This window comes from Canis lupus, chromosome 25 (assembly GCF_003254725.2).
Source record: "Canis lupus dingo isolate Sandy chromosome 25, ASM325472v2, whole genome shotgun sequence".
NCBI classification, from domain to species: Eukaryota; Metazoa; Chordata; class Mammalia; order Carnivora; family Canidae; genus Canis; species Canis lupus.
The window spans coordinates 6,156,808-6,181,993 of NC_064267.1; the positions used below are offsets into that span (position 1 = coordinate 6,156,808).

The 25,186-nt window shown below is 37.9% G+C and overlaps 1 long non-coding RNA gene across 3 annotated transcripts in view; it reads right to left on the reverse strand.

Moving 5' to 3' along the window:
- LOC112669414 (uncharacterized) overlaps positions 1–25,186 on the reverse strand; it is a 133,010-nt gene that overhangs the window by 75,145 nt on the left and 32,679 nt on the right. For all 3 annotated transcript variants that reach the window (XR_003142234.3, XR_007405892.1, XR_003142233.3), the window contains exon 2: positions 6,561–6,706. This is a non-coding gene — a long non-coding RNA (uncharacterized LOC112669414). The remainder of the gene's footprint in view (positions 1–6,560; positions 6,707–25,186) is intronic.

The window sequence follows — 25,186 nt, forward strand, 5'->3', positions numbered from 1 at the left end:
GATACAAACCCACCCTGAACTCTTTTAATGGCTCAACCTTTTTAAAATGAGAACCACCAGGTGTGCCTGGGTGACTCAGTCAGTTGAGTGTTGGACTCTGGGTTTCAACTCAGGTCATGATCTCAAGGTCATGAGATCGAGCCCCACATTGTGGAGCCTGCTTAAGATTCTCGCTCTCCCTTTCCCTCTGCCCCTTTCCCTTCCTCTTTCTCTCTTTCTCTCTCAAATAAATAATCTTTAAAAAATGAAACAAAACAAAATAAAATGATAACCACCAGCCACAGGAAAACAGGAACATCTTTATGAAAATATAATGTAAAGTTTAACTACAGCATGGTTATTTGAGTGAAATAAACCTGAGAAGGAAGACAGAATTCAGATACTAAAAGATTGATTGCATTGCTCAAAAGCATAATTCCTGATTTAGAGACAGGGGCAGATGATATTGACTGAGACATAAGTCTCAATTAGTCCTGTATTTAGCTGGCCCTCTTCCTCTGCTGCCTTATTTCTTCTATGCCAAGTGAGTTGCTTATCCTGTTTTACCACCTCATCTGAGAACATAATTCTTATTTCAGTTTTTTAAAAATTATTTTTATTTCCATTCATAAATGAAACATTTCACAGTATTAGGATCCCCATTACTTTCCTGCCTGTTTACTTTATTCCCCTTAATTGGAAGTTTCAAATGGTTTACACTTTTGTTAGTGTCTTGGTTAGACCCATACTTCATAAGATATTTCTTTTGCCTCTCCTGGAACTAGACTGCCAAAGGGACTTGTATCAGAATTGGCCTGTGTGGGAAATTTTTCAGTTAGTTCATTATCCCAAGATTTTGCAAAGCAGAATCTGTGAAAACTCATGGGCCAAATAGTATCAGCTCATCTGTGTAGTGAGGAATGTTATTAAATTCATTGATAAACATACAATTGGGTGAAAAGAATGCTCTAGAGTTTTAGGATTTAACAATAGTTCAGGGGCACCTGAGTGGTTCAGTCAGCTAAGCATCTGACCTCAGCTCAGGTCATGATCCCAGGGTCCTGGGATGGAGCCCTGTGTCTGGCTCCCTGCTCAGCAGAGAGTCTGCTTCTGCCCCTCCCCCTGCTCATGCTCTCTCTTTCTCTCTCTCTCTCTCTCTCAAATAAATAAATAAAATCTTTAACCCCCCCCCAAAAAAAAACCCAAACAACTGTTCATTATTTTGCCATAATATCATGTGTCCAAACGCTACAACTCAGTTTAGAAACAGCAACTCATTTTGTCTAATTCATTCTGTGAACTACGAAGTTAATTAGTCGGGTTTATTTAGCTGTAAAAAACAGAATCTCTCCCAAGTTACCTCAAGGGACAGGGCATCTATATAAGGGATGCATGTGATTTGAAATTGAAACTAAAATGGTATCAGGTCTGGGCCTGGCCTCTCTCTCATGGCATTTCAGTTTTTCTCTATGCATTTGCTTGCTCCACATGCCTCTCTGCCAAAAAGCTTTTTCTGGCCATGTTGTCAGCATCAAGATACAAAATTAGTAATAGCTAATCCTTATTGAGCATATTCTTTGTGTCAGGCACTGTTCTAAGCATTGCACATGCATTAACTTATTTGATCCTTGCCAGAACTGCCACTGAGCTTTGACCTGTATGTGAATTGGTCTTACAGTAAGCCAGAGTCAACCATATAGCGTATTTTCATCATTCATTTCACTAGTAACTAGCTTAGCCCTTCTATTTCCCAGTACAGATTACAGGAAACAAAGATCTGATTATACCAGCTCATTTTTTGAGTCACGCTCCACAAGTCAACCTATGGGTAGCTTTCCTTCTATCAGCTGCCCTGCTCTGAACCATTCAGCTGTGAATGGTGGCAGGCAGTTTTGTTTGGAACACTGGAGTGAAGCCAGCTATGCTGTGACTGCAGCAGCCTTCTTATGAGGAGGAGTTGTAGAAAGGACAGATCATATGGATATCTCTAGGATGAGGAGAAGAATCAGGATTTCACCTGTTCAGGCAAGTTACCTATGATCCTGGAAGACTACTCTTGCTATCTACATGTGAATGGCGTGTGTTGGGGCCCATTCACATTAGGGCCAAGAGATGCATGCATATGATAACTAAATATCCTTCAGAGAGTCTATGGTAGAGCCACCCATTATGTCAGTACATCAAGGAGTCACATATTTAGGAATGGGGAACCCCAAAAGATTGACTTCTCCCAAATGGTGTCGCTCATTGGCTGTCACTAGTTCTTACATCTACCATTAAATGAATTCCTTTGGTTAATGCAGGTGGTTAGAAAGGTTCTTGCTTGCCTCTGCTTTCACTCTTCTGTCCTTCCTGCTCTGCTTTGCAGCAGCACCAAATTCTCTTTCACCACCCCCCCATTCACATGCATTGTGCTCTCTTTCCATCAGACCAAAAGCATTCTCTCTTCTTGGGGCCCTCCTACGCTTGACTAACAGACCATTCTTCAGCACTCACAAAATATTGTCTTTGGGAAGCCCTGTTACCTCCACAAACCTGGATCCACTAGACTGGCCAAAGTCCTTTATCAAAGCTCTTAATCATACTGCCTGTGTTTCAAGCGTTATGCCCACTTCTAACTTCAGGTCTGTGAGGTCTGGGGCCATATCTTCCTGGTTATTAATATATACCCAAACTTAACACAGTCCCCAGTATGTGTTACATGCCAATAAATATTTGTTTAAGTGAATCAAATTAAAAGAAAATTGTGCTATTTGCAAGAGGCAACTCATTGATTATTATCAATCCTCAGACTCAATTTACTTCCCTGATTCCTTAGAAGGCCCTTAAGGAGTAGTTCATACGTCAAATGCATTTGGATTGTTTAGGGGAGCAGACTATTACTGGGAAAAGTTAAAATCTTTTAAAAGGTAAAACCTACAGGCTGATACCCTGGGCTTGTCAAATGTGAAGAAGGAGGGCACCTAAAGGTGAGAGTTGCTACCAAACAATTCTGTCCATGTGTCAATTCCCAGTAGTTTCACCTCTCACATACTCATTCCGGACCTGGTGTTGCTACAGTAGCAACCCATTATTGGTCTGCTGGCTCTGCTGGTGAAAGATGCCACATGCAGGAGACTATAGGAATACAGAACCTGGACTGGGAGGGACTCAGTCTACATGAAAACCTGTAAACAGCAATCCCTGGCCGGCAGACTACCATTGCCATACTCAAGTAGATGATTCATCGGCAGAAGTAAGACACTAACTACATGGAAGACAGTCAGGTCTTATGGTCCTTTTCTCCTGTTCTCAAGTCAGGAAATGTTCATTTACCAACAAATAAGACAGAAGAGAATGTTTTTCTAAGGAAAATATATGGGAGCGATATCTCAAAGAGACTCAGTTCTTTATGAGGCACAGCACATTTTGAAATACAGAAATAGTTGATGAAGCCTAATCATTCCTTTTTCTTAAATTCAATTTTATAACCATATTTTACAAAGCTTTTCTATGACTTACATACATGGTAGCTTAACTCTTAAAGTTTGACATATGTTGATAATTTAATCTTTTTTGTCTTAAGAGACTACTTTGATTTGTGCAGTCTTAAGAGTAGTTTTATGAAATCATATTTGAAGATGTATAATTTAGTAATCATTGGTGAAAGATTTTTTAAAGGCTTTTATTGATAATGTTCTTGCAGAATGTGATCAGGGGTGGGGAATAAATATGGAAAGGGACCAAGAAGTATAAATGGAGGAAGAAACGAAAAGGAAGAGGTGAAGTTTACTGATTTACTTCTCTCCTCCTCAAACAAGATGGTTTACAGTTCCATCGTAGTTTTCAAGGGGAACTTTCTCATCTCTCTCAAAGATGATCCTCTGCCCATAATTCTACAAATTTAAAATTTGAGGATTGGAGAGCAGAATTTAACTAGATTCTAAAACATATATTTAGCAGTTAAAAATTGGAATGGGGAAAATATATTTCAAGAACTGCTTCAATAACTGACCCCCATCCAATATAATTGTGCTCATTTTATCACATTTTATTAGTGGACTAGAGAAGATAAGCAACTAAATACCTAGAGAACACGATTTTCATCACGTATGCATTTTAGAATGTTGCAGAAACAATTTGAAAAAAAATACAAGAGAGAAAGACAAATCAATACAGAAAACTCTTTTAGCTTGGGGATAGTCTTTTTGAAAAATAGAGTTGAAATTCAGGTACTAGGGGGTAGCTTTGCAAGCATTAGGGGAGGGTATCCTTTGAATCTACATTTTGGCAAGCATGACTGGAGCCCCTAAGGTCTGGAATTCAGACTCTCGCTCATGCTGTCTCTTGCAAAAGGTATTTAGAGAAGGTACCATTAACATTCCCTGAACCATGTTCACCTAGGGACAAGTAATTGAAGGAATTCAGAGCACTCCACCTCCTTCTCTTTGGAGCTGGGAAGCAAGCCTCTGAATAGGAGGGAGGAAAGAGTCTGACTTCAATAATGGATTTCGAGAATAGCTGAACAGTGTGGGTCTGCTGACAGCTCCTCCACTCCCTGCTAGACTGCTTCTGAAAGGGACAAGAAGAGAAAAGTAGAAATACAGTTGTCTGTGCCACCGAGCAATTGGTGTGCAGTTGGATCCTGCCCATGAAGAACTCCCTTCATTATTATGCAAACTCTCATAAATGGGAGAAAGGAATCACATAGAAAGATGGATATTAGCCATCTGATTTCAGGAGCCAAGTGGTGCCATGATTGTTGGGTCACCTAAGAGAGTAAGACCTGAGGAGGAATTTAGGTGGAGACCATAAAAGGAAAAGAGTGTTTCATTTCATCTGGAAGTTCTCTTTTATCTAAAGTTGTCACCTTTTACCTGTATTGATGCCATTTTTCCTATAGAAATTCCTAAAGAACATCTTGTATTAGGGTCAGACAAATTTGAGTGGTTATCAAGGTCCTGCCATTTACAGGGCATATAACCTTAGATTAACGACTTGACCTCTCAGAGACTAAATTGAAAATAGAGATACTAATATTATCTGCTTTGCAGTTGTTGTGAAAATGAAATGAGATAATGCCTGTGACTGATATGTGGCTTTACCCAAGCAATGCAGAAGCATTGGCACCACTACCAAAGTGGCTGCTGCTCTGTGTCCAAGTGTACTTTCTTTTTGTGCTTATTGGTGGGAAAGAGGGAATGGAAGCACAAAATGTGATGTCAGTGTCAGAATAGTAGACATCTATATACGAGTATATGTCTATAATAAGAATAAAAACAGATAGTGAATTAAGGCAAAAGCATAAAGATTGATGCTGTTTACAATGGCCAGAAAACAAACAGAGATTAAAACAAAAAACCTGGGAAATGTTGGCTAGGTATTGTGAAAGTTATAGAAATAGTGTCAGTCAGCCAGGAGCCATTTCTAGCCAGTCATAATCCCCCACCAGTCCCCAGAGCAAGACGGTGATGTTTCGGCATATCATTAATACATGGCAGATTCATTCTGTGTTAAGTTCATTGTGATTACTTCACTAATTCTGTCATTAATTCTCAGCCTTCTGCTGCTTGTGTAGCATGGCCACCTGTCAGTGATTTTTAAAGATGAAAGGACATATTTGTTCTATATATCCACTCACTAGGAAGGGATATGATGTCTCCTGGAGCCAAGAGGAGAATGGAGGGCAAAGCTATGGGAGCTGGTTTGGGAACGAGATGCTGATGCCCACCAATCCACTTCCCACCAATATTCAGGGATCTATCCTATAATGTCCTCACATATGCTTCACAGTGTTCAATCTAGAAACAAAATTCTGTCTTTAACAAAGGGAAACAAATAAAGGAATTGGTTGCAAAGGTGACGAAGAGTTGAGAAGGCAAGTGGGGACTGTGATGAAACTAGGAAGAGCAGCATCAAGAAGCCACCACATTGGCTAAGGCTGGAGAGACAAAAGCAGGGACAGTGTTCCCAGAGTCCAAGGGCAGGCTACCTGCAGAAGACAGAACTGGGAGAGGGGGTGGTGGTTGGGACCTTAGAGAGAGATACTACTGGAAGGAGTTGGAGCCGTGAAGAGTCAGCTGCTGCCAGCTCTGGAGATGTCACCCAAGACAGTTGAAATGGGAAGAAATACTCTCATTTCTCCTCCTCCCACCTTCCAGGCTTCTTCCAATGCCTCCTATGAGCCAAAACTACCTGGAAGCCAGTAGCATGGGAGCCTAGGAAGAGATGTTTCCAGTGATATGGGCCAGAACAGGGGAAAGAAAGAGAGAAGGGAACCACGAGCAAACAGACCAGCACATCACATTGTAGTAAAACCTTTGGTGAGGTGCACCTGGGTGACTCACTTGGTTAAGTATCTGCCTTTGGTTCAGGTCTGGATCCCAGGGTCCTGGGATTGAGCCCCACGTGGGCTCCCTGCTCAGCAAGGAGTCTGCTTCTCCCTCTCCCTCTGCCCTTCCTCTGCCCATGCTCTCTCAAGCACACTCTCTCTCAAATAAATAGTTTAAAAACTTAAAAACAAAAAACAAAACAAACAAAAAAATAAAACCAAACATTTGATGAGACTGGCCAGCTGACTGATTAAAGCTGAAAACTCTTACCTGGGAAGGTCGCTGGAGAATATTGACAGCCAGGTCACACCCCAGACCCTGTCTAAGGAAGTTAGAAGTCACTTCTGGGCAAAGATAAGCATTTTCAGGGTGAGGAGGCTTCATCTCTCTGTTCACTGTTCTCTATTATTTCATCTCTGGAAACAACCATATGTTAATTGGCAGTTAATCAGAGTTGAAATTGATAATAACATATCAATATAATGCAGTCTAATTTGCTTATTCTGTTAACTAACAGTCCTTTGTTTTAGATTATCCATTTAAACCTTTTCTTCATCATCCGGAATAATTGAAAGTCACATCTCATTGTTCTCAGAATAATTAACTTTTTGCATTTTTGACTCAACTAATAATACAGCTTTATAATAAGAATGTTAAATTTGTATAGATCCTTACAGCTTATGGCACACAATCACATACAATATCCCATTTTGTTTCACGCCTTGGTAGTCTGAAGTGAAGGGGAGAGAGCCGGCATTTACTGAATATGTTTTGCCAGGCCCAGTGCCAGCAACTTTACAAAGATAAATTCAGTTAATTCACACAAAACCCAATGAAGCAGATATTATTATCCCCATTTTACAGATGAGGTAACTCACATGGAGAGAATGAACTGTCCTGTTCAAGGTCATAAGGCCAAGTTCAGGCCTATCATGCCTAGAATGTATACACACATACACACACACACACAATTCTTGTTATATATATGATTGGTGTGTATATTGTAAATTTTCTGTGTACATATAAATATATATGCATATATAAACTTTTCTCCATAAAGTTTGCGATTTTTATAAAAACCTTATTTACAATTTGTTTATTTCATAAACCTTAATATCAGAACCATTTATTTGATGCCACATGTGCTACTTGGGAATCAGAGATTGAAACAAGGCCTTGGTCTGTGACAATGACGTTGGCTCTAGTTAGGTATATTCATATTAAAGTCCTTTCTGAGCCTCATTTACCTTCACGAATAATAAAATGGGGATGACATATATATATATATATATATATATATATATATATATATACTGAGTTGAAAAATACATCAATATGTATATGAAGAACTTAATAAAAGTGCCTGAAACAGAGTGCAGTCCAGGAAAAAGTTCTTTTCTTTGATCCTATTAGGATCATTTTCTAATGTTCAGGTGGTAGGCACATATAGAAACATAAAGATGTATAACACTCCCACTTTAAGAGTATTCTGATGTATCTGGATAAAAATAATAAAAATAATAATAATAGTAATAAAAGCACCATAAAAAGCCAGCATTATTAAATGTTCCTAAGGAAATATTTTGGATCCCTATCCTCCTGGTCAATCAAAGGATCTCCAAAAGAATTAGTTTAATGGAATTAGTTTGGGCCTATGTACAGTTGGGTATTCTAGAAGACTTTCCAACTCTAGGAAGGGAGCTGTACCTTCTTTAGAAAAGGTGTTAGACATTAACTTGAAATTTAAGTAGGAAATTGCCACAGTGGTATTGCTAAACATTTCAGAAAAATAAATTAAAATGATACTAAATGCAGCCAGAACTGTGGAAATTCTACACACTACCTGAACACAAAGCTTAAATGGAGTTTGGAGAACATGAAAATAAAAGCGGGAGGAAAAGGTGGATCAGGGCAATTAGATAGTACATGACGCGCTCACTGCAGTTCTGCAGGAGACAGGAACAGGCTGGTTGTTGCAACAGAGAGTTAACAAAAGAGCTGGTAAGGAAATAACCAGAAATGCTCAATGAGAACTCTAAGATACCAAGGAAGTAGCAACTGTGGGAAGCAAGTACTGCCCCCGAGGCTAGAAGAACAAAGTTAGAGGATAAACTTATCAACTGAGTTGCTCAGAAGAGGCCCTGTGGAAGTAATCTCTGAGAAGGAGGCAATGATCAGCAGATGCTAGGGGTCGCTGCCTCTGGGGAGAGTCCCTCGGCTGGGCCCAGGTCTCTGAGGTGGAGGGCACCAGCTTTCTATGTCCCATGCCCCTGACACAGCACAGGCAGCTGGTTTTGTTCATGCCAAGCAAATGGCTAAATGAATTCAATTTCTGCTCCGAGTGAGCAGCAAACCTGGGATGAGGAAAGAGGCCAGGGGGGCACTGGACTGAAACTAAGCAAGGAATCGACAGGGAATAAAAGGAGGAGGGGGTCCTTTTTCCTCCTCTGGCCTTGCCACTCCCTCTGATGCTCCTACTGACCAGGCTCACAGGAGCCACCTGGCAACAGAGCAACAGCCTCAGCCTTGCCAACTGCAGTATTGAAGAGATAACACCATAAACATTGGTGCATTCTGTCTTGCCAATTGCTTATTAATTATAAGGTTGATGATAAAAATTAGATTTTGGGAAAATACCCCAAAGAAATGAAAGCAAGGCCTCCAGATGTTATTCGTACACTTATATGCATAGCACCATTATTCACAATAGCCTAAAGGTGGAAATGATCCCAATGTCTATGGGCAGATAAGTGGATACACAAAATGGGGTATATATATGTATATATATGTATATATATATATATACATATATATATTACATGGGATATATATATTATATTATTCTATATATATGTAATATATTATATTACATGGGATATATATGTACATATATACATATATATATACACACTGGAATACTATTCAGGTTTAAATAGGAAGGAAATTATGACACATGCTAGAGCATCGATGAGCCTTGAGAACATTGGGCTTACTGAAATAAGCCAATCACAAAGGACAAATAGTAATAAAGTAATAAAGAGTTATTACTTTAGGGGTACAGAGTTTCGGAGAATTCTTTGGATGGATATTGGTGATGGTTGCGCAACAATGTGAATGTACTGGATGCCATTGAACTGCACACTTAAAAATGTTTAAGATGGAAAATGTGTTGGTTTTTCTTACCATAGTTAAATTTTTTTTTTGAAAAACTAGATAATAAGGTATGTCATCCATGGATTTTACTGATCTTTAAAGGAGTATGATTTTTCCATAATTACCAAATACATGTGAACTTCTTTTTTTTTTTTTTTTTTTTTTTTACATGTGAACTTCTAAAGGGGTTCACAATCTGCTGATGAAGAAACTGAATAAATTAATGAATGAATGAATGAATTGAAAATTATGTTCCTCAACCTAAAGCAATATTTGTTTCTCTTCCCTTCTCTACATTAAATATTTGCTTTTTAGAGGATCCCTGGGTGGCTCAGCGGTTTAGCGCCTGCCTATGGCCGGGGGCGCGATCCTGGAGTTCCAGGATCTGCCTGTGTCTCTGTCTCTCTCTCTCTCTCTCTCTCTGTCCATCATGAATAAATAAATCTTTAAAAATAAATAAATATTTGCTTTTTAAAAGTTATATATTATTCTAGGTCAATTTTAAAAGGTACCTCATGCCCTGCTCACCAGTCAGAAAGCTACTTCCTTCTAAACCCGATTGTGTGATAACTTACGACTTTTAGCATATCTCACATTATGTTCACTAGGTTTGAAACCTGAAGCCTACGTTTTATCTGTCTCTCAGGGTAAGTAGTACAATATAAGTACTCAAAAATATTCTTTTTTTTTAAAGATTTTATTTATTTACTCATGATAGACATAGAGAGAGAGAGGCAGAGACACAGGCAGAGGGAGGAGCAGGCTCCATGCTGGGAGCCCGACGCAGGACTCCAGGATCACACCCGGGGCCAAAGGCAGGCACTGAACTGCTGAGCCACCCAGGGATCCCCTCAAAAATATTCTTGAATTGAAGTTTTAGCATCTCCAAACTACAGATATCCAAAACTGGGGATGCAAATGGAGTGATCAATTATCCAAGACGACCCATGGGCAAACTGGGACAGTCAGTTACCCTGGGAGTAAAATTTAGTATTCTAAAGAAAAATGGGTGCTTTTTTTTTTCTTGTAAATTCACAATATAACCGTAGCAAAATACACTTTTTTTTTTAATTTTTATTTATTTATGATAGTCATACAGAGAGAGAGAGAGAGAGGCAGAGACACAGACAGAGGGAGAAGCAGGCTCCATGCACCGGGAGCCCGATGTGGGATTCGATCCCGGGTCTCCAGGATCGCGCCCTGGGCCAAAGGCAGGCGCTAAACCGCTGCGCCACCCAGGGATCCCACTTTTCAAAGACACAATAGGCACGAACACCAGAGTAAAATAACAACAGTTATACATAATTCTCCATCATTCTAATCCGAAATCCATTTCTAATACATTAACAATTGTAACTTTTAACTCATAAACAATTTTATAAATTTCCTTTCAATGTAACTATGAAATCAACTTTTTTTTTTATTATGGAGGGAAGGAAAATCCATAGTGAAGGTGCTAATTAAAAATTCCTACATCTCACACTGTGATATCCATCACAGGTATTAAGAGCTCTGAATGTTCCAATTAAAACTGTGAAGCATTTGCTCTACAATATGCAGTTCCATCCCCCCAGGCGTCAATATGAAATTGAAACTGGATGGTGGGAGCCCGGGTGCTTTGATCTAATGGCATCTGCAATAGGACCACATCATAATGTGCTTATAACACGCTGATCTCATCTGAGCCCCTAGCAAAGGGTTGTCAAGAGATGCTAATGACCACTTTATCCTACACTTGGACTTACTCTGTTGGAAGCTATTTGTGCCATCTCAGGGGGCCAGCATGACCGCCACTGCATGCTTTGTGACACATAATAAGTCAGGAGCAAAAACACCAGGGATCCATTCGTCATTCAGCTGTTCATTCAAACACACATTTGTTGAGCACCTAACTAAGGGTGACCATCATTCTGTTAAGTGCTTTGAATACAAAGAAGAATAAGACTATTTCCAAGGGGTTTACAGACTAATGGGGAAATAAAAAGTGCTGTGGAAGTCCATGGTAGAGGGCAATTGGTTTTGCTGGGGAAGTCAAGGGAAGCATTGCAAGGCAGGGTGACATTTGTGCTGACCTCTGAGGAATCTAGCAGTTACAAGTGGAGGAATGGAACAGAAGACATTCCGGAGAAGTGAGTATAGAATATGCTGTGTATAGTATCCTCAAGCTGCTCTAACAAAGTACCTAATACTAAGTGACTTAAACAACCAAAATTTATTGTCTCACAGTTCTAGAAGCCAGAAGTCCAAGATCAGGGTATTAGTAGGGTTGGTTCCTTCTGCAAGCTATGAAGGATAATCTGTCCAAACACTCTCTTTTCACTTCTGGTGATTTGCTGAAACTAATGGTGTTTCTTGGTTTATAGATGCATCACCCCAGTCAATGCCTCCAACTTTACACGGCACTCCTCTGGGTGTGTACAGGTGTCCAAATTTCCCCTTTATACAAGGACATCACTCATATTAGGGGTTAGGGGCCCACCTCACCCCAGTATGACCTCATCTTAACATAATTAATTATAACTGCAACAAACCTATTTTCAAATAAGGTCACATTCTGAGATGTTAGAGATTATAATTTCAACATATAAATTTTGGGGAGGACAAAATTCGGCCCATAATATCCTGGAAAAGGATTCAGATAAATTAGTATATGGAGGTAATATTTTTAAGACATGAGTATAATTTTTAAAAATTATAGAAGAGAGGGGTGGAGGCAAGAATTTGAAGAGATTCTAGAGCCATGTTGAGGGTGAAGAAAGATGAAATATATACTCAGATGATCTGGGAAACACTGTAATTGGTAACAGGGTAAAAATGTACAAAGATGAGAGTATGTGGTCCTTCCCAAACTTATTTCACTGCAGAGACTTCTTTGTTCAGTGATCTTCCAATAAAAAAAAACAATAATTTGGGAGCTGTGTACATAGTCACTGTATATACTTCCTAGCTGGCTTCTTTACATCTCTGAGTTCCAGTTTCCTTCACTGTAGGCCTGGGGTGCTTATAGCATTTTATAAATTCAATCCCTGTGAGGCGAAGGGAATCAACATGGAAGTGACTGCTGAAAGATAAACCACTATACACATGGAAATACATGGACATCTTTTGAACAGGAGGTAGGAGGTTTGTGAATTTGCCAGAAATACAGTAAGAGAGCAGACAGAACAATTATGTGGGAAAAATAAAGGTCTCAGAGAAGTGGAAATCCACATACTGATTCCCAGCCAGCATCAAAAATCTGAAGGAAGTACCCCTTCTCCCTGCTGCTCATGCCCTTCCCACTATTCCTCCCTAATCCTACTCCATTCATTCAACTAATATTCATTAGGCCCATTACTGTGTCCTAGGTCCATTGCTCAGCAGTCTTCAAGGCACATTTTTTTCCAAGTAACCTTCATGGATTACTTGATTTCAATCTTTCCCTTCTCTCAATGGTCTCCTTGGTGCATACTGTTTGGGTCACACAGTTTGGCATTTGAACATATATTTTTGAACTGTTACCTCTTTGCTTCCATTTATATGGATGTGCCTCCTAAATGAGACTGTAAATCTTCCCTAAGCAAATGCTAGTAATTTCCAACTTCAAGATGTATAATGCTAAGTGCGTAGAAGATCCTTATTAGGTACGCAATGCACTGAAAAAATTTGGCATCTCAGAGAAGAGCACCTTTACAACATCAAGTTAACAACCTAATGTTACAAGGATGTAGGCAACCAAACAGACTGTGACTTACCTGGAAACACATAAATTACATATTTTTATGATTACCCATAAATATGATTGATAAATGATTTCTAAGTGCTCATGTATGCAAGGGATCTACTACATATTAGCCAAACTTTGATTCAAAGGAGCTAAGCTATTCCTCTAGCAAGCATAGAGCTATCATAGACAATGAAAAATGACCAACAGATAATATGAAATGAGCAGACAGTGTCTTCTATTTATTTATAAAAATATTTGTTCAGACATGGGAGAAATTGGGAGCTGATTTATTTAGATAAATGACTCTTTCCACTTCATTTTGCCATTAGGCCCTTCTGAACTACTCTTAAAATTACTTCAGGAAATTAAGATGAAAAGTTTATTTTTGCTTGAAACTTCAGTCAAGGTCAGTGATAGATAACAGAATATACTGAGTTTTTAAATTAAAGAGCACCAAAATTCTTCTGGCAATTTGCTGTGAAGATCATATTGATGCTTCTAGATCTCCAGTGTTACATTATTTGATGTGCTTTGTTAATTTGTCAGGTTGACACACTGCATTGAGATTGAAAACAATTTCTTTGGGAGGACATTTCTTTTTATCAACTTAAAAAAAATGAGTCTAGTCTATTCAAATAATACCTTGTCAAGAGTCTAGCTCATAAAAATACTGAATGTTAGCTTTGTAATTGGATACTTTATGAATAAAGTACCTTCATACTTTATGAATAAAGATATGATAATTAAATTAAAATATGTAACCAATAAGACTTTTCTTCAAAAATCTTGCATATCTACCAATGAATAAAAGGAGAACAAACAAACAAACAAACAATAAATCAAGCTCCTGGAGCATCCTGGCTATCTTGTTCAATCATCCCAAGATGCCCTCAACACATTCTCTCTCCAGCAGTTTACACCACTCAGTGTCAAAGTTATTCTTTCTCTTATTTCCTGTTTTATTAAGGAATGCTTAATAAATATAACTGTACATATGTGAACCATATAATGTGATATACATATACATTGTGAAACAAATACCAGAAAGTTATTCTCACTAATGATTTCTTCCCAAATTTGGCAGTATTTTCAATCTCTCTAGCACCTAGAACCCCACATACTTACTTCTTTGCAAACATATTTTTAATTCAGGAAATGTAAAAATCTATAAGCAAAATGATAAAAAAAAAAAAAACATGCCTCTTGTGGGGATAGGAGCATCAGCATGGCAGAAAAAAAACACAGACCCCAGAATCAGACTCTGATTCAAAGTCAAGGTCAACTATTTACTGTCTATGTGAACTCACTTAACTTTCTGAGCCTCAGTTTTCCCATGAAAGATTATTAATGTCTCAGAATTCCTGGATTCATAACAGGTTTTCAGTTCTGGTTTAACAAATGAATAAATGGATGAATGAATGATCTCACAGTATCCCCTTTCCCATATTCTGCTTTAGCCTTCCATTTTTTCCATTTCTTATTTCAACCTACTTCCTTCATCTTACTTCTTATTTTCTTTCTTTCTACTCTCAATTATGTAAGAAGTTTCCTTCCCTATGACCTTTCAGTTTAAATTCACTCCTCTCAGTTTCTTTGCTTGCTTCATACAACCCATCTCCATATTTCCTTTTCTCACACTGGCACCTGTGCTTGGAAAAGCTTCCTGCTTCACGTTCCCAAAGCCAACTTCTTCCTCTCATTCAAAACCCAACCCAAATCACCCCTTTTGCCTATTATGTGCACTTAGTAAATAATAAATGATTAAAGTGATAATGATGAATTCATCCTCAAAGAACATGTATTCTGAGCAATGAAATTTAGAAAAGAAAATTTAGCGAGTAACTACAACCCACTTAGAAACAGGTGTGATTTCTCCAACCACCCGTTAACACATTTGCACTATCATAATGACTGCTCTGGCAAATAATACATTGCCATAGAAACATTGTTTCCAAATTGCATATTTATAGTTGTTATTGGTGGCCTATGTTGACTATAAAGTAGTTTCCACATGTGAGCTTTGACAATGAGGAGTGATATGAGCATTGTTCATCTCCACAGCTGTCTCAGCTTGAAGGGTTTTAAAGGTGCAACAGGAAATTCCCCCAAGCTCTAGATGTCAAGATGTGAGCACAGCTGGCATTTCCCTAAATGCTTGCATTTCAATGTAAAGAAATTGTCTAAATAAAGCACCCAGTAAACTAAATTAATAGTCAAAATCAGGATGAGTCTGATTTCTTTTATTTTTTTTTAAGACTTTATTTATTGATTGATTCATGAGAGACACAGAGAGGGAGAAGCATGCTCCATGCAGGGAACCTGTTGTGGGACTTGATCCCAGGACCCTGGGATCATGGCCTGAGCCAAAGGCAGATGCTCAACCGCTGAGCCACCCAGGTGTCCCAGGATGAGTCTGATTTCATCTGTAAAGTGGAAATGATACTAATACCTCTCTTAGAAGATTTTTCATTTGCTTAAGTGAGACACAGCAAATGAAAAAACAAAAACACTTCATGAATTATAAAGTGCTATGTAAATACCAATTCTAGTCTTTATTCAATATCAGACCAGATTGTCTTCACATAGGACTGTTTTGAGGGCTCTCTTGGTCCCCCTAGAAGCACTTTAGAATATTCTCACTCCCATATATTTATGGACAAGCAGAGTCAGGATCCTCAAGGTTGAAATTCAGTTCCAGATCCTGTGAAGAAATAATGCCTACTAACAGATAAGATTTTTTCTGTCTACTTCATGGACTTTCTCTCATTATCTCTAACCTATGAGGAAAAAATGCCACATGAAAACCTCTGGAATTCACATTTCTAGTTTCTATTGGGAGAAATCAAAATGGCCTAAAGAAAAGTGATATAAACTCAGGCCATTGACTAGTATAGAGGAAAAAAATCAAAGTTTAAATTGAATTCTTTCTCCTTAAAAACAACAGGGATAAAAAAGAACTTTTAGAAAAGAAGGAAACAAATCCCTTTTAATGACAATACTGAGTGGCTAAATTCTTATTCAAAGAACGACAACAATTCATGTTTGCCTACCCTTTATAATCACAAAGTATTTCTTCAAACGTTATCTCAGTTGACCCTTATTTCTACACTACGGAATAAGCAGAAGTGGTGAGTGATGGGAAAAGTTTTTAAAATATTTTCTGGCGTTTTTCTCCTTACCTGTGGACTGGTTTACTTTTCTGCACTCCTTCACTGTTAAAGCTAATCATAAAGCTTATTGACTTCAAGGAAAAGAAGTAAATGAACCACCTAGAGGTAAGAAGTTCACAAGGCAGGGAAAAATGAGGGTATAGCAGAGGAGGAAGATCTTATCAGACTGTACAAGGGAGAGAAGAGGTTTGTAAGTCATGAAGGAGGGGAGAAGTGTAACCCATGTCCTAGGAAAGTAGTACATCAACCACCCTGGACCTGATCCTCTGAGTGAGAGCAATGGAAGGAAGGGAAGGGAGGGGGAGGATCCCAGATAGTACAAAGGGACAACAAGGTAAAAGGGACCTTTAGGCCTCTTACTATTTAGAAACTGCTTAGCAGGGTACCCTCAAGCTAACATGGCAGGCACAGAAGAATAAAACGGTGCTGTAGTATGTTTGGGCAGAGAGAGAGCAGAAAAATTCCCCATGCCCATCTCAGTTATAATGGAACAGGCACACATGCTACAAATTGTGGGGAATTATCTGAAAGTTAACAGCCAAATTGGCCTGGAAAGAGCCACTGAGACAAGGAGTGAGAAACTCCTATAGCAATAGCAGAAACTGTGGGCCCCACAGCCTAGGCAGGCACTTGATAGGGCATTCCACTGAGATTCCAAAGAACTACACACCAAGAGAGCTGAGGTGAGGCCAACTTAGCTGCGGGGGCGGGGGGGTGGGTGGCGCACTATGCCAAGTGGACAGACCTACACATACACCAGCCACAGATACTTTATTGGCAGAGGCAGCAAAGATAAGAGCAGTGCCCAGAGACAACCACTGTATCTCAGCAGGAGATCAGTAGGTGCCCACAGGAAGGATAGCATGAGATTGGTTGCTCCCTACTAATGCTATGAGAACTGTGGAGGGGATCCCTGGGTGGCTCAGCGTTTTAGCACCTGCCTTCGGCCCAGGGCCTGATCCTGGAGTCCCGGTATTGAGTCCCACATTGGGCTCCCTGCATGGAGCCTGCTTCTCCCTCTGCCTGTGTCTTTGCCTCTCTCTCTCTCTCTCTGTCTCTCATGAATAAATAAATAAAATATTTTAAAAAGAGAGAGAGAGAGAGAGCTGTGGAAATGAAGACTAAGTGGGGTGCCTGGGTGGCTCAGTGGTTGAGTGTCTGCCTTTGGCTCAGGTCATGATCCCAGGGTCCTGGGATTGGGGAATGCCTATATTTCTGCCTCTCCTTCTGTGACTCCCATGAATAAATAAATAAAATCAGAAAGAAAGAAAAGAAAGAAAGAGAAAAAAGAAAGAAAGAAAGAAAGAAAGAAAGAAAGAAAGAAAGAAAGAAAGAAGAAAGAAAGAAAGAAAAGAAAGAAAAAGAAAGAAAGAAAAAATGCTAATTAAAAAGAAAAGCAAATGCCTGTTGTTCAGAGCTCACTATAGCAAGGGAATTAGCCACTGTCATCTGGGCAGTGACTCAACAGCAGTCAAAGAAATAGGAAAGATTTATAGTGGTAGAAAGAGAAGTCTTTCAGGTATCCCCTGATTGGAGGCTGTTGATGAGGGGAAGCTGTTGGTAGGCTAAAAGTGGGGCATCCTGTGTGATTATTAGAGTGCATATATGGTTTTCTTTGGTTGATCCCAAGTTTACAGTAGGGACAAAAACTAAGGGAGCTATTACTTATAAGTCAATTCCTGGCCATTTGGGGTAGATAGTTAACAAGGGGGTTCCTGCAAGTCTGACTTAACAACAGGCTGACTTTCTGAGTCATTCATTATAGACAAGGGGTTGGTTTTCTGGGCAGGTTGCTGCAGGTTGCTGTTCAGAGTTCTATTTTTAATATATGATCTGGTCATCATCTGTTTGTATAGTCAGTCCTTCGGGGCATACAACTGTCACCTGTCATCTAGATGGTATCTTAGAAAGAAAGTGGAGAGAGAAAACTTGAGAGAAGAGCAACAGATGTTTGGAGGATTCAAACTTTAGATGGTCTGAATATTTATCCATATATCCATAGCTGGAAAGAGTCTTGTAGGTTGGAAGAGATGACTTAATAATTAGTGAGAAAGTTTAGTATTTTCTTGTCTTCTACCAAGAGGATTGGAGAATCCAGAGCAAGATGAAATTGGATTTGGAAAATAGAGAACCTACATTTTTTGCTGTTCTAATATGTAATGTGCAAATGTTGACCCTATTGCTAGTATTGTTGTATATAGTTTACAAATGAGAAATCTAACACTAAGAAATATTCAAGATAATAATGAATATCAAAACCATATATTTCAAGATGTCATTTTCTTGGAAACCAATAGGTCCTGCTCAGGGTACTTGGACACAGCTAATGGCAGTTCTGCCAGCTGAGGGAGAAGTCCCGATACAGATAAACACAAACTCAACAGACTACAGTTTAAGAATATATAGAAAACGCTAACCTATCCCTAAAGAAATTAATTTATATATCTCCAGAACTGTGACGTTTCAGATATTGTAGTCCATTGTTCTCACAAGTCCGTACACGTGGCAATTCAAGGGTTCCCATTTCTGATGCAGATAACAGAGTCATCAAACCTCAAAGGTCAAGAGAACTACATTGGGATTATTAGAGAGTCACTCAGAAAACCATATTTAGAACTGGGAGCCAGATCATGCAAGCAGGTTGCTCAAGGCAAGAGTTCTTCATGACTGAGACTCACACAGCCTGAGGACGAAGCTTCTCACAACAGTACCTCCATAACCTCTTCTCTCTACTCTCCTTTGAAATGCTGCAGCTGGGGCCATGAGAGCAGAGGTTATCTAAGTAAAAGAAAATGAATTGCTTCAGGCTCACTGTGATTAGTCAGAAAATAAAATGAGATTTCATGAAGCACCTTTGTATTTCAGAATTCCAAATCATTTCTTATTATGAACATAGGGTAATACAAGTTGAATATCAAGTGATTAATGTTCATTTTGAATATATCTCTGGAATTCTAATTCTTTAAAGCCTCTCTTGAAAAGTACTCCACTCTGACAGCCACATCCTCAAATATTCCAATGCCACCTAAAAAGGCTGTGTTTCATAAATTCCATATTGATATTACAATAGAGTAGCAGAATAATTTTAAGATTTTTCCCATTTGATAATTGTCCTATTGCTTTTGAAAATAATGACTCTCAATTATACCAGTGTGAGATGCATTCATTTCATTGCATTATCTAAATTTGTGTAGATATTACAAGGCTTTGTATGGCTCTTGGTAAAGAAAAAAAATTTTAAAGTCTCTATTTCTCTGAATTATGCTTTATATTAATTTGCACTATAATGACATTTCCACTCATTTTCTTATTCACTACAAAATAAACATCAGTGTGCTGCTATTAAGCATGATATTTTTATATCTACATTTACAATCACTATTTTTACTCTTATCATGGGTAGATAACTATAATAAATAATATTTGCTTACTAAATTATCTACTGGATGCCACTTACTGTGCTTATTATCTTCATTTTTCAAGATGATCTAGGCTCAGAATGGGTAAATAAGTTGCCCACGAGAACACAATAGTAACTGGTAGACAAGCCAGGTTTGTCTTAACCAGGGCATCTCACTCCCATTCCAGGGCAGGTCCCATTAGCTTCATTTTCACAGCAAGTCCATGCTCCCCTTCCTCCTCTTCTTTTCTTCTCTTTTCTGAGTTCAGTACTTTCTCTCCAAAAGCACAGACAATAAACCCAGAAGTTCTGGGTTCTAGTCCTACACCTTGTATAGATACGAGCTATGTGAGAGAAGGTACACTAGTCAGAGGCATAAGCATTAGTTTTAGTGATAAATAACTCCCTAAATCTCAAGGGCTTAACACAGTCAAAGTATATTTCTTGCTTCTACTATGGGACAATGCAGGTAGGGCAGTTCTCCTCCAAGCAGTGACTCGGGGAACCAAACTGTTGCCTTCTAATAGCTGCAAGGATGTACTCTCATTATCTACCTGACAGGTGAAGAGGAAGAGTGCATGTGGATGGAGGACACTTTGGATGTGTAACCACTGGCCAGAAGTAGTCACTTTTCATCAGATAGTATGTCCAACCTAACTGCAAAGAGAGCTGGGAAAATGTAGATGAGCACATGGATGTCAGTGAATTTAGTACTTTCTACCACACTGGGCTAGTCTTTTTGTTTGTTTTGTTTTGTTTAAATATGTTTAAGTCTATGCCTCCATTTCTATAAAGAAAAGATAAAGCACTTAGCTTGTGCCAAGCATATACTCAATGTTTTTTAATTTAATTATATAAATATTAAATTATATTTTATTATATAAATGTGCATATAAACTCTCAGTGGAGAGAGAAAGCTACCTTTCTTTAATCTACAAAGAGAAAATTGAAAAAAGAAAATGTGTTTTCCAAACCAAATCTCAATAAAGATACCCAGAGAAGTCATATTAGAACTCATATAAAATTTTCCTTATAACATTATGTGCCGGGAAAAAAAATCAGAATCTCAGCAGGAGATCAAGTGAGCCCTTAGAAGGAAGGAGGTAAGGCTGGTAGATGGAGGGGAAAATAAACAGTGCATGTGGGTGGGTGGGAAAATTTATGAGAGGGAGAAGATAATTTGTTTTTGTTGTTAATAATATTTTCTTCTCAAAATTGGAAGGCTGAGGGATAATACATAAGTAAGGATAATACATAAGTAACTATAGTGTCTCTCTGAAGATACTAATTAGAATCGGTGGTGGTTGTTTTTTTAATTCCTCGAATTTTCTTTTACTTCAGGAACCAGTTGTTCAGTTACCCCACTGAGGAGATTCTAGTCCCAGCTTCCCAAATATCCCCTCTGATCTGTTATCTTTCAACTTCATCTTTTATGTGTTCCAGGATTTGGGAATAATTTTATGATTTAACATTTTTTCATATCTCAGTTTCTTCTTCTTTCACCATATTTCCCAACTCCTAGAACATAGTCTTAGACTTTCCACCTCTGTAAATGACTTTTCTGATGACAAGCATGATGATATGGATTTCACTCTGATAGAAGTATAGGAATAGTTGTCTGTGGCTGAAAAATATGGCACGCATTTCCAGTGAGTCTACTTAATAAACACAAGAATAGCATAAACTCCAGAAAAAAATAGCTCACATTTCAATAGCCTCCCTCTCCCCTTATTGCTATTTGATATTTTGATTTCTAATTGTTTTGCTTAAGAAAAATACCTTTATTTTTTGTGTGTCATTACATATCCACTATTTAAAAAGTAGTGTGTTAAAAATGCAAAACAGAAAGTTAAAACAGCTCAAATTTTACCAACATGATATTATTGAGGCATTTTTATTCATATACAAAATAGAAGGATGAATTGATTTAAAAAGAGACAGATGGAAATACAGCCTTCTAGTCTACCTGCTACTTTTCAATTAAAAAGTATGACTGTATTTCATCAACTCTAAAACATATTCTTTTTCACATTTTAGCATCTCTAAAATCGGTATATATCTTATAATGGAAATATAAATATATTACATGTATCACGTGGCCAGGCAGCAGTCCTGATATGATGTCCATTGCTTAGACCTGTATGAACTTGGTTGCTATTTCTGATGGCCTAACTGGCCAAGTGCAAACTTCTAAAACTCAGGCAGAAAGAAAGATGAGCTTTAGTTGTTCCCTAGCAACCTATCCTTGACACCTTCTTGCTAAAAAAAGGACACACATGTCCCCCAAGCAACAGACACACACTGATTATCTCTGCATTGTAAGTATTTTCAATGCCTTCTTTGTATATTCAATATTTTCTAAATTTGATACACTAAAAAAGTATTATTTTCATATTAAAAGATAATAAAAATCTATAAAAAATGTTCACAGGACTTTGGGTCAATGGTATTCTAAATTTTTGGTTCCCAACTACTCTCTGAATCATGAGCAGTTTTTCTATGATACAGAAAAGTGGAGGATGGGTCTTAGACAACTTCTCCTTGTAATTCCAGGGGAAGAAAGTATTCATAGCAGCCTCAGGAGGTGGGAGGAGGAAACCCTTTAGACTTCTAACTTTGTGGAGGCCTCAGGTCTAGTGACCTCATGGGGAGGAGTAGAGTCTGCTTGCTTTCCAAGATTTCTGGAAACAAAAAGATATATATTGTCTTAATGTTCATAGTAGAGGGTTAACAATTTCCCAGATTGGACTTTTAAAAATCCAATAATATGTTGTTTACTAGAACCACATATAAACAAAAGATACAGAAATTATAACATCAAATAATGGGAAAAATAAACCAGGTAAATACAAGCCAGAAAAGTAATCTATAAAACAAACATGTCGTGGTCAAGTATATTCCTCAGCATGGTTAATCTGAGAAATGCAAAGCTTGTTTAACCCTCCAAAATCAACCAATGAAATTTATTATAATAATGAAATACAAGAGAAAAATCATACTGCCTCAACAGATTTGGATAAAGCATTTGATAGATTTTGACACTAATTTATGATTTAAAAAAATAATTCTCTGAAAGATGAGAATAGAAGGGAACCTCTTCAACTTTATAAAGGACACAGTAAGCATCATACTTACTGGAGGCATTTTAAATATTTTCCTTTTTAAGATCAAGAATGAGGCAAAAGTTTTCTGTTACAGAAATGGCCTATGTTATGGCCAATGCAAAAGTCAAGAAAAAGAAGAGTTTCAGTTCTGGCTATAATAGAGTAGTTGGGATCCTATGTAAATAACTAACAACTGGCCAAAAAATTATAAAACAACTCTTCACAGATATAATCTTTGAGAGAAGGAAAGAATGCTAAATTACCATGGAAGTCAGAAGATGAAATTTTAAAAAAACATCAATGTACAGTTCTATACTAAGTGAATGTGTCCTTCAAAACTGAAGCCAAAATAAAGATATTTTTGAACCTACAAACAAACTAACAAAAAAACCTCAAAGAATCTGCTGCCAGAAGGTGTGCCCATAAGAAATAGTACAGAAAAATCTTCAGGGTGAAGAGGAAATGTTACCAGAGAGAAGCATGAGACTATAAAAGGTATGAAGAGTACCTAAAAGGGTAAATATATGGGTAAAGAGAAATAAATATTGACTCTTTAAAACAACACTAATATCTTGTGTGATCTGTAACATATGTAAAAGTAGAATATATAACAAAATACCATAAGAGAGTGAAGCAGTCCTAGAAATTGAACTCATGTAAATTTCTCTTATTGTTTGAGAAATGGTAAAATTCTAATCTAAAGAAGACTATAATGAATCAAAGATATGTTTTATAATTTCAAGCACAACCAATAAAATCATAATAACAGATGATTTAACTGAAGAGCTAATAGAGGAGAAAATGAAATAATAAAAAATACATATTTGTTAAATCCTGAAGCAAGCAAGAAAGGAAAAATAAATGATACAAAACAGATGAGAAAATAGGAAGCAAATATCAATGTTGTAGACATAAACCTAATTATATCAGTAATTAGACTAAATGAAAATGGCACAGAAAATACAAGAAGAGCCTGAGCATCTTCTAGTGTCAGAAAGTAAGACATTACACACACACACACAAAAAAAAAAAAGGATGGAGAAATGGAAAAGTTGCAGCAATGTGAGCAGCAAAATGAAGTAACCCATATTTTCTCCTTCCCATAAAGCAAGCCCCATGGCTAATTAATCATAGTGCTTTGTCTTATAAGGCAACTCAAAATTTCAATTTTTAAAGGCCTGAAGCTGTTAATAATGCCATGTCCATTGAATTGTTGTAGTTTCCATTGGCCTTTTTTTGAAAGAGTTTTATTGAAATGTAATCCATATACCATACAATTCACTCATTTAAAATGTACAATTCAATGGTTTTTGGTATATTCACAGAGTTGTACAACAACCACCACCATCAGTTTTAAAACATCACCCAAAAAGAAATTTGTGCCTATTAGCAGTCCCTCTCTCACTTACCCCAAGCCTCCTAAAGTAGGGAACTGCTAATATACTTCCTGGCTCTCGAGATTTGCCTGTTCTGGACATTTCACATAAATGGAGTCACATATGTGGGGTTTTTTTTATGCGTCTGTCTTCTTTCACTTAGCGTAACATTTTCAAGCTTCATCCATGTTGTAGCATGACCAGTACCCATTCCTTTTTATGCCTACCTGCCTGAATACTTTTCAGTTCAGTATGGAATATATCAAAATATGCCACATTTTGTTTATCCATTCCTCAGTTAGTGAGCAAGTAGTTTGATTCCACTTTTTGACTACTATGAATAATGCTTCTGTGGACATTTCGTGGACAAATGTCTGTGTGGATCCATTTGCTTTTATCACAGGACATGGGAGGAACTATAAAGCCAGATCAGATGATTTCCTGCTTTTATAGACACATTCTGTTTTTATCTTCTTTGCCTTATAGCAGCCCAATTTCCCTTTCATAGTCAGGATCAATCACTCCAGCCACAATAGTAATTTTTTGGCCTATTTATTTAACATCAGTAAGAGCTCAAAGTGGCCAGATGGCAGCTTCAACTTCTGAGTGAGATGGAAAAAGAGGCCAATGGATGTCCACCTTACCATTAAGGCCCTTCTCTTCTGAGTTGGTCTTTTGTGAGTATTCACATATGACATAAGTATCATCATACTCTGTGCTCATTTGAAGAGGCCAGTCCACATTCTACCCAAATATTCTCACTAATATTTTAATCATTCTAAGTCCCTACATACAAAGCCAAACCAAGAAGCCACTGACCATGAAACAATATGAATTTGCACTTCTATCTGTATATCCTTCCAGAAAAACTTAAATGTGTTACTCATTGTTCTACCTACTTAAGAATTTTTCCTTCACCGTTGTCGACACTTCAAGGCCATCTGGATAAGGTTATCCATCTACTTTCAAGTGGCACCAAAAAACAAT